The 10,378-nt window shown below is 44.4% G+C and overlaps 1 long non-coding RNA gene across 1 annotated transcript; it reads right to left on the minus strand.

The window, feature by feature from the left end:
* Positions 1–5,182: 5,182 nt before the first annotated feature.
* LOC144310440 (uncharacterized) lies at positions 5,183–10,090 on the minus strand. The gene is made up of 2 exons (XR_013376163.1): positions 9,635–10,090; positions 5,183–5,459 (listed from the first exon to the last, which is right to left on the minus strand). It is a non-coding gene; the product is annotated as an uncharacterized LOC144310440 (long non-coding RNA).
* Between the last annotated feature and the right edge of the window lie 288 nt (positions 10,091–10,378).

Here is a 10,378-nt window from a genome sequence, read left to right on the forward strand (position 1 = left end):
AGGGAGCCCTGTCTCAAACAAGGGATCTTAGATGTATGTAACTGCACTTTTCAGCTAAGAGGAGAAACATACAAGAAAAGAGCCTTCAGAATTCAGAACTCAGAACTCGAAGGAGAGCCAGTCTGCCAGGCTTTGGGGATGCTGCAATGAACGTGGGATGGGGGGAATGGGGGGACGCTCTCCAAGACCTCACTGTGTAGCCTTGGGGGAGGGGAGGAGGCAGACAGGTAAACAAGTAATTATGCTGTGGTGTGATGAGCATGACAGGGAAAGGAAGGAAATGATTAAAAGGTCCCCAAACTCTGCCATCTCTGAGGGAAATGTCCCCCAAAGCTTCTACCACATTTAGAATGTGTGCTCTAAGCAAGGATGAGATACAAATGTTGGATAATAAACAAGCATATGGCCAAATTCTTCAGTTCCCCTCCCCACTGTTTCCCCTGGATCTGTAATCCTTCCAGCTCCATGAGAAAGAATGAAAAACAAACAAATAACCAAGATTTATCCTGAGAGCTTTGCACAGATTAGTCCTTACAGTGGGTAAAACCCACAAAGTACAGCTTGTAGTTACTGAGAACTCTGATAACCAAAAACCATATCCATGGTAACTGATCAGAAATATTGGAAATCTATGACATAGGAATCTCTGATGAAACAGAGTAATCAGATGGATGATACTGACTTATGAATCTAGTTATGGAATTTTATGAGAAAAAGCAGAGGAGGGAGAAGGAAGAGGGTTCACATCTCAACAGCACATCCATCTGCGTCAGAACAAATAACCTCACCTTGATTCCGAGGGACTTGCCTTTCTCTCTGAAAATACCCAGGGATCTGAGACTGAAGAGCTGGGCATGTGTTGGTAGGTTGGGAAGGCCACAGGAAATGAAGAACTTGCATATTTCTTTTTTTTTTAAGATTTTTATTTTTTTAATTTATTTTTAAGATTTTATTTATTTGATATAGAGAGCACAAGCAGGGGGAGCAGCAGGCAGAGGGAGAAGGAGAAGCAGACTCCCAAAGGAGCAGAGAGCCCAATGGGAGTCTCGATCCCAGGACCTGGGATCATGACCCAAGCTAAAGTCAGATGCTTAACCGACTGAGCTACCCAGGTGCCCCAAACTTGCATATTTCTAAGGGAAGATTTTTTTTTAGATTATTTATTTGTTTATTTTTTTAATTTTTATTTATTTATGATAGTCACAGAGAGAGAGAGAGAGGCAGAGACACAGGCAGAGGGAGAAGCAGGCTCCATGCACCGAGAGCCTGACGTGGGATTCGATCCCGGGTCTCCAGGATCGTGCCCTGGGCCAAAGGCAGGCGCCAAATTGCTGCGCCACCTAGGGATCCCTATTTATTTGTTTATTAATGAGACACACAGAGAGAGAGGCAGAGACACAGGCAGAAGGAGAAGCAGGCTCCCTGCGGGGAGCCCGATGCGGGACTCGATCCCAGGACCCCAGGATCATGACCTGAGCCAAAGGCAGATGCTCAACCACTGAGCCACCCAGGCGCCCCTCTAAGGAAAGATTTAACCACACTTTCTTTATCCACTTATCTATCCCATGGGCATTCAGTACCCGCACTGTACATTCACAGGTGGATACTTTTTTTTCTTTTAAAGATTTTATTCATTCATTCATGAGAGACACAGAGAGAGAGAGAGAGAGAGAGAGAGGCAGAGGGAGAAACAGGCTCCATGCAGGGAGCCCGATGCAGGACTTGACCCAGGACTCCAGGATCACGCCCTGGGCCAAAGGCAGGCACTAAACCGCTGAGCCACCCAGAGATCCCTACAGGTGGATATTTGATATTGAAAGGCTGATTTAAGAAAGCGTTGAGTCCTACAGGTGGGAAATCCTCTGGCCAGAACTCTGCAACAAAAAGAATTTCCAAAGAAATTTACTCCAAACTTTGGAGAGGGACATTCGCTTAATTTTTTCAGGGACATAATTACAGATTTTCTCTCTCCTCGCCTCATTGAGACCTCGCTAACATACAAGATGTGCTGTTAAAATCTGAAAGAAATAGCACTGTATAAATCATAAAGACTGAAATTTACTTTTTGGATGACAATAGAGAAAAGCGAGCCTGAGAAGACAGCCCTAAGGTCACCCAAAGGGGACAAGAATTGATTTCTTCATGGAGTCACTGTTCAACAAACCCCCAGCCAGATGTGGCCTGGCAAATGTCCACATCTGTATCAGGGAATCTAAAGCCATCCTTTCATACTTAGAAAATAAATTAATAACCAAGCAAGTCATGATTACATTAACAGCGCAACAGCTGCCTATCTGATGCTTTGGAATGGGCAGTAGTATATGGAAGTTACATTTTCGGAGTCAATGAATGAGTTTTGATAATTGAGTTTATCCCTTGCAATGAGTACAGTTCTAGGAAATCTAGAAAAAAGTGTTACTGGCTTTGTTTGCCTAAGTGTTTCCTGAGAAGGACCATTAGCTTCATAAGACTTTTCGGATGCTTTGTGGTCATTTCATCCAGGATAGGATTTTCGGTGGCGCTTTCCAGCACCACTTTCAGCCCAAGGAACCCCTTTTTTAAATAACATATGGAAAGGCAAACAAATCACACAGAAAGAAGTCCGGCAGCTGTCTGCTTGGTGGATGGCTAGGAGGGGCTACCCCTTTTCTGTTGCTGAACCCCACATCAATCACACAGTAGCCCTAGAGGGGGTACTATGGAGCACAGTTCGAAAACCACTGCATTATCCACAATAAGCCTCTATGATTCTTTCCTAGTTAATGGCCTATGGCTGAAGCTTTAGGAGGATTTGGGCTTGGGTTGGCCTTGGTTTGGGTCTGCATTTGCAGAAAGAAGAGAGCTGTCTGGAAAGAGAAGGCATTGGGGAAAAGCAGCAAGGGATGGAAGATAATCTGGGGTAGGAGGAGCCTGGGAGTCACACAGATAGGGTACCCTGAGGGATACCATACGATAGGAAGGAAAGAGAAGATCAGGATGAGACAAGGACATAAAGGGTCTTAAAGACCAAGCTAAGAAATTTGGCCTTTGTCCTGTGTCACTAGGCTCTGTGTCTAGCTGATCAGATCAGTTCCCTAAGGCTCCTGTAACCAAGTGCCAGAGACTGGGGGCCTTACACCACAGGAATTTATATCCTCACAGTTCTGGAAGCTGGAAGGCTGAGAGTAAAGTGTTGGCAGGTTGATTTCTTCTGAGGCCTTTCTCCTTGGCTTCTGGATGGCCTTCTCCCTGTGTCTTCACATGGTCGTCCCTCTATACATCTGTGAGTGTCTCGTCTCCTCTTCTTGTAAGGACACTAGTCATGTTGGATCAGGGCCCACCCTAATGACCTCATTTTGACTTAATCACCTCTTTACAGACCTTGTCTCCAGATGCAGTCACATGCTGAACTGGGGGTTAAGAGTTCAATGTATGAATTTTGGGCGACACATTTCAGCCCATAACACTTTTTCTTGAAGATTTTATTTATTTATTCATGACAGACAGAGAGAGAGAGAGGCAGAGACACAGGCCGAGGGAGAAGCAGGCTCCATTCAGGGAGCCCGACGTGGGACTTGATCCCGGGTCTCCAGGATCACACCCCAGGCTGAAGGTGGCACCAAACCACTGGGCCATCGGGGCTGCCCAGCCCATAACATTTAGATTTATAATGTAACACACACATTTATTTATATATATATATAAACATAAATATATTATATATATAAATATATATAATATATATAATACATATAATATATATATAAATATACACTTTAGGGGGGCTTTAGAAAAATCATCTAGCAATAGTGCAGAATAAACTGGCTGGCTCCAGGCATAGCACAGAAGTGGAGGGAGAAAAAGTGGGAGTGAAGTATGAAGCGCGGGCCTATGGCACTGCTGTAGAACAGCACACATACAAGAAGAGAATGGGAGGTAGTTGGAATCCAATGCTGGCTAGGATGGTGCAATCAAGTACCACAGGGGTTTGGAGAAGAGAGAAAAACCAGAGTGGAGGGCAGAAAGTGTGGTGGGGGGCTGTGGACTGATTGCACCAGGAAGGGTGGGTAGGTTTGGGCTAGGAGAATTGAGGGAGGTTCTGTGTTAATGAAGAGGTGAAGACAGAGCCACAGGACAGGCTTTCCATCTTGGAGCTACAGTTTGCAGACCTCCACTTGTAAGACCTGGACAGGACGGCATTGCTGGGCTCTTCTTAGCCAAATTCATTAGCTTAGGAAGCTGCTGCTCAGAGCACAATATTTAAATATGAAGGACTTTGCCCTTGTATCTTCATTGATCCTGAAGAAATGCCCAGAGGTAATGCTGAGAACCCCAATCCTCAGAAAGAACATTTCCTTCCTTTGGTGATTTGGTGATTTGTTTTATTTTGTTTTGGGTTTTTTTTTTTTTTTTTTTTTTTTGCATTTTTATCCTGTTACAACACACTAAGGAACCTCTCATTGCCTCCAAAGCGCTCCTAGGCACTCACACTAGCTCCCCGTGGAGTATAAGGGAGGGGCACTCAAGTCACAGGGAGCCTGACATCCACCATCATGTGTGTGTTTCTTTTTTTTTTATATATTTTTTTAAAGATTTATTTATTTATGATAGACATAGAGAGAGAGAGAGAGAGAGAGAGGCAGTGACACAGGCAGAGGAATAAGCAGGCTCCTGGCATGGAGACTGCGGGGCTTGATCCCAGGACTCCAGGATCACGCCCTGGGCCAAAGGCAGGCGCTAAACCACTGAGCCACCCAGGGATCCCCCATGTGTGTGTTTCAATGGCACTGATTTTAAAGGAATTTTTAGAAGGGCTCAAATAACAATCTAGAAAAGCCAGACTCCAGAGAACAATGAGAAAATGTAAAGAAGCCAAATATAAAAATACTGGCACATGCAAAAGAAAAGAAAAAAAATCAATTCACTCCCCCAGATTACAACTGGAAATTCCCAGAGGAACAGGTAGATTTTTGGAAGAGGAAAAGAGATTATATTTTATGGGAAGAGATACAATAACCATTCTCCTCCCATAAAGCAAGTGATGGAAGATTGTCTCTGCTCCATAGATACACACACTGCACATTTTCTAAATAATACCAACAGGAAATCAATAGGATCTTCTATATGTGAAAAGACATTATCTCTCACAAAAACTTGCCATTCACTGTTAATCTTGGTCCTGGGACAATAAGTAGACTTTAAATCCAGATCTTTGTTTATTTTCTAATTATTATTTGTTTAGAAGTAATCATGTTCAAAGTTTCACCCTTCATTAGAGCCAAAGAGCCTTCAGGTAACACTCCATGACAAGTGTCTCCACCTCAGGTCAGATCATCTCCAGAAAGCCCCCTCCCAGTTGCATCCACGCTGGGTGAAGGGCCATATCGTTAGCCACCAAAAACTTTATCAGGGCATAATTTGGCAGCTATGACAGGCTTGACAGGATTTATGGGATCTCCTGGTTTTTTGCCTCCATTGATCTGAAATAGAACCAAAGTTAATATTAGCAAAGAGCACTTTGTGCTGGGGTAATTTCCCATGAAAGGCTTTGGCTACTGTTGGCTTTGAACATCTATTATCCAAGTGCTCTTGGCCAACTCTAGGTCATAAGTTTCATAATACTCAAAAGACTAAATTTCCTTGTCTCTCCTTCCATATGAGACTCTAACCACCATCCTGGTGAAATCTCCCATTTTTCCCAGACACTAATTTAATTGTCACTGGGTATAAACCTCATTAGTATCAAGTTTGGATTTAGCACTGGCTCTGTCCTTGTATTAGTTGCCTGGGGTTGCGTAACAAAGTGCCAAACACTAGATGTTTTAAAACAAGAGAAATGTACTCTTTTGCAGTCTGGAGCCCAAGGTGTCAGCAGGCCTGAGCTCTACCTAGGACCCTAGGGGAAAGGATCCTTCCTGGAAGCTTCCAACTTCAGTGGTGGACAGAAGTCCCTGGTGTCCCTGAGCTTGGAGCTACATGACTCCAGTGGCACAGCCACCCTCTCTCCATCTTCACATGCTCTTCCCTGTGTGCATGTCTACATCCAGATTTACTTTTTTTATAAGGACACCAGTCATATTGGATTAGGACCCACCTTAACGACCTCATCTCACTTGATGACCTCTGTAAAGACCCTATTTCCAAACAAAGTCACATTTGGAGTACTGAGGACTGGACTTCAATATATCTTTTTTGGAGGACACAATTCAGCCTAAAATAGCCCTCAAGGAATTCACCTCTTATTTCACACAGCCTAGACAATACCTCGTATGGTTGAACTATGGGTTCTTGACTTTGACACAAGTGACATAGTGGTGGAATAAATCTTTGTTGCGGGAAACTGTCTTGCATATTGCAGGATGTTCAGCACAATCCCTGGCCTCTACCAACTAGAAGTACAGGGATATACCCCTCCTGCCCCTTGTGACAACCAAAACTGTCCCATGACAGGGGTGTCTGGGTTGCTCAGTCAGTTAAGCATCTGACTCTTGGTCTCAGGCCAGGTCATGATCTCAGGGTTGTGAGTTCAAGCCCCGCACTGGGCTCCATGCTGGGCATGGAGCCTACTTAAAATATATGTATATATATTTAAAATAAATTAAATAAAAATGTCTCTTGACAAATGTCCCCTGAGGGGGCAACCCATCCTGAGACCATGGACGTAGATAAAAAGTAAACCAAGCTTATAAAGATGCTTCAAGTCAACTGAATGCTGAAGAAATTAGGGTGGCTCATGTCCATCAACAAAGAGTTCCTAAAAGAGACAGACAAGTCCTGAGCAATCATCTCACTGTCTGCATTCCTTCATTAATTTAACAAATATTTATTGAGTGCCATCTACATGTTGGGTGCTGAGCTGGCCCTGGTAGGGAAAGCAGAGAATGAAAGAGATTTTAAAACCCCTGACTTAAACATCATACATTTTAGTGGGGAGGCTGAAAATAAACAAGATGAATAAAACATATGTTAGCTATTGATGAATGTGAATGAGAAAAAGACAAAACTGAGCAAAAAAGATGGGGGGGAGGGGAAAGGTGAGAGGAGGAGGAGGTATGCTGAAAGTTTTGACAGAGTGACCTGAGAAGGGCCCACTGAGACAGGGGGTGCACACCTAAGGAGTTGGGGACTGGGAGTCAGGCCAAGCAGATTTGGGGCAAGGAGGGCAGCAAGCAGAGAGAACTGCAGGCAGGGACATTCTTGGGGTGTCTGAGGAATAGGAGGAGACCTGGCTGCAGCAGGACAGATAACACAGGGCCTTCGGGTCAGAACAGAGACGCGCCATCGCTCTGGTGACATGAGAAGTCAGTGGGTGTGTGTGGGAAGGGGTGATCCGTGGCTTAGTGTGTTGGATGATGTGACATGCGGTGAGGTTCTGAACGCATGTACCTGAAGGCAGGGCTGAGAAGATGTATGCCTGTGCCAAATGTGGGCTGCAAGGGAAAGAAGAGGTCTTTGGCTTCAACAAATGGAAAAGTCGAGTTGGTATTAACTGAAATGAGAAGTCTGCAGAAGGAGCAAGCTTGAAGGAAATGTCGGGAAATTTGGGTTTTTTACATTACAGAATTTATTATTTTGACCATCTTTAACTCTGCAGCCCTGTGGCACTTAATCCAGTTGTTGTGGTGCCACCATCACCGCCATCTATCTCCAGAACTTTAACATCTTCCCCAGCTCATGCTCCTTGAACACGTGCTGCCCCGCAGCTCCTGACAATCACCGTCCTACTCTGTCTCTAGGGCGTGACTACTCTAGGAACCTCACATAAGTGAATCTCACAATATTTGTTCTTTTGTGACTGGCTTATTCCACTTAGCATAACAGAGGAACTTCAAGGTTGATCCACATGGTAGCATGTCAAAATCTACCTTTTTTAATGCTGAATAATATTCCACATATGCATGGACCATTTCTTGTTTACCCAGTCACCTGTTGATGGACACTTGGGCTGCTGCCACCTCTCAACCATCGTGAATGACACTGCTAAGAACATGGGTGTCCAAATGTCTGTCTGAGTCCCCACTTCCAGTTCTTTGGGATAAACACCTGGGAGTAGAATCTTTCAGTTATATGGTAATCTTGTTTAAGTTTTTGAAGAACTGTCCTATCATTTTCCACAGCAGCTGCACCATTTTACATTCCTACAGCAGGTGCGCGGGATTCCAATTTCTCCACATCCTTGCCAACACCTGCTACTTTCTATTTGTTTTTTAATACTCATACTAATGGGTTCAAAGTGGTACCATAATGTGATCAGAAAGGTTAGTTTTGTCTACGTTAAGTTTGAAATGCCTAATTAGACAGACAAGGAAATACATCAACTTGGATACATGGATCTGGATATTAGTGGAGAGGTTGGGGCACTTGGACAAATTTGGGAGTCAGAACCTTAGGGCGACTGGCTGAAATCATCTAGGTCTGCACTGTCCAATATAGTAGCCCCTAGCCATCTGTGGCCATTTAAATTTATATTAATTAAAATTAAATAAAATTTAGGGGTACCTGGGTGGCTCAGTCAGTTAAGGATCTGCCTTCGGCTCAGGTCATGATCCCAAAGTCCTGGGATGAAGCCCCATGTTGGGCTCCCTGCTCAGCAGAGGGTCTGCTTCTCCTTCTTCCTCTGCTCCTCCCCCTGCTTGTACTCGCTCTCTCTCACTCTCTCTCTCCCTCAAATAAATAAATAAAATCTTTTAAAAAAATTAAATAAAATTTAGGTTTTACCTCCTTAGTTACACGAGCTACATTTCAAGTATTCAAAGGCTACATTTGACTAGTGGTTATTGTTTGTTATGGACAGCACAGATACAGAGCATTTCTAGCCCTGCAGATAATTCCACTGGACAGTGTGCTGCTGTAGGGAATATGTAAGAGTCAAAAAAAAAAAAAAAAAGAGGTCCAAGCACTGAATCATAGGGCACTTCAACACTGAGATCTTAATGGAGCAGGGTACAGGTTGACCTAAAGGTAAAGCAACCAAATGTCCCTCTTTTCAAGGGACAGTCGAGATTGTGCTTGTTAGCCTGAAATAATTAATAGCAGCCTTTTTCAAGGGCACCTGGGTGGTTCAGTCAGTTAAGCAACTGACTCTTGATCTCAGCTCAGGTTTGGATCTCAGGGTCCTGAGTTCAAGCCCTGCGTTGGGCTCCACACTGGGCATGGAGCCTACTCAAAAAATAGCAACTCCTTTCGTTCTGAAAAGCATTCCAGTTTGAGTGATAATATGGTCACCCCACCTACTCTGAAGTAAGTTACTTTACAGGTAATGTCTCCTTTAAAGCAAGGGTGAGGAGCTCCAGTGATTCAGAATCCATACCGGGGCTCCTCCACCAGATGCACATCAGTTACCATGAGCCAGTTAGAGGACTGGTTACGGTCTGCTTCTCCTTGTGACTTACCCTTGGAGAAGTCTGTGCACGATGGAAGCTGTGCCTCCAGTACTGGCAGGAAGCAGGTGGTCTCACAGCACCTGTCCTCAGGGTCATGAGCACTAGCACATAGCCCTGGGTCGCCATCCCCTTCTGTTTGTTGGTTCTGATGCACTACACCGGAGATGAGTTTTGATGGGTAATGATTTGGCCGTGATGTCTCCTGCTAGGATTTCCACCTCACTTGCAGCCTACCCTGTGGGGATCAACTGGTTATTTACAGCAAATCTTACCTTTCTTGTTAACATTTACATACACGTGCAACAATAGGCGAGATCCTCAAGAGCAAGGTATGTGAAGATCTGAAGTGCTCCCATGTCACGACATGTTTCATCAGCCAGGTGGGCTGGAATATGGCATAAAATCAGGAAGTTAGGAACACACATTCCGAAATCCCCGGGGACATCTTCAGAATGAGTGAAACCCCATGGCTGGCAGAAACAATAGCAGAATTCTGAAGTTCAGATGCACATTGGCACCATTCTATCTCAACCTTTCATTTCCATGGAAACCATTCATGATGCCACAAAACGGGGATGCTGACCAGAGTTGAGAAAGGAGTAGCAGCACTGAAATGAGCTTTCAAGTGAGCTTGTGGCAGAGGGAAGGACAGGAAAAGACAAGGAACCGGACCTAGAGTGTTTTTTTAGGGACAGTGGCACTCTCGGGGTACCCAGGAGGAGCACTGGTAACCCCCCATCACAGCCCACTGACCCAGAGTTGGTTCTGATGACATGGCTGGCTGCATGTTCCACCCAAAATCTGCTTTACTTTTTTCTTATGCAAAAAGTGTGCTCTTCAGTCAACAGTAAAGGGCTCTTGGCCCTATAACTCAAACACAGAAAAGCATGGGATTGGGAGGAGCAGATGTCGTCCACGATATTAGCCATAGTAACAAAGTATCACAAAGTGGAGGACCATAAGAACCCAAAATCTATTCTCTCACAGTTCTGGAGGCCAGAAATCTCAAACCTGGT

This window comes from Canis aureus, chromosome 3 (genome assembly GCF_053574225.1).
Source record: "Canis aureus isolate CA01 chromosome 3, VMU_Caureus_v.1.0, whole genome shotgun sequence".
Lineage (NCBI taxonomy): Eukaryota > Metazoa > Chordata > Mammalia > Carnivora > Canidae > Canis > Canis aureus.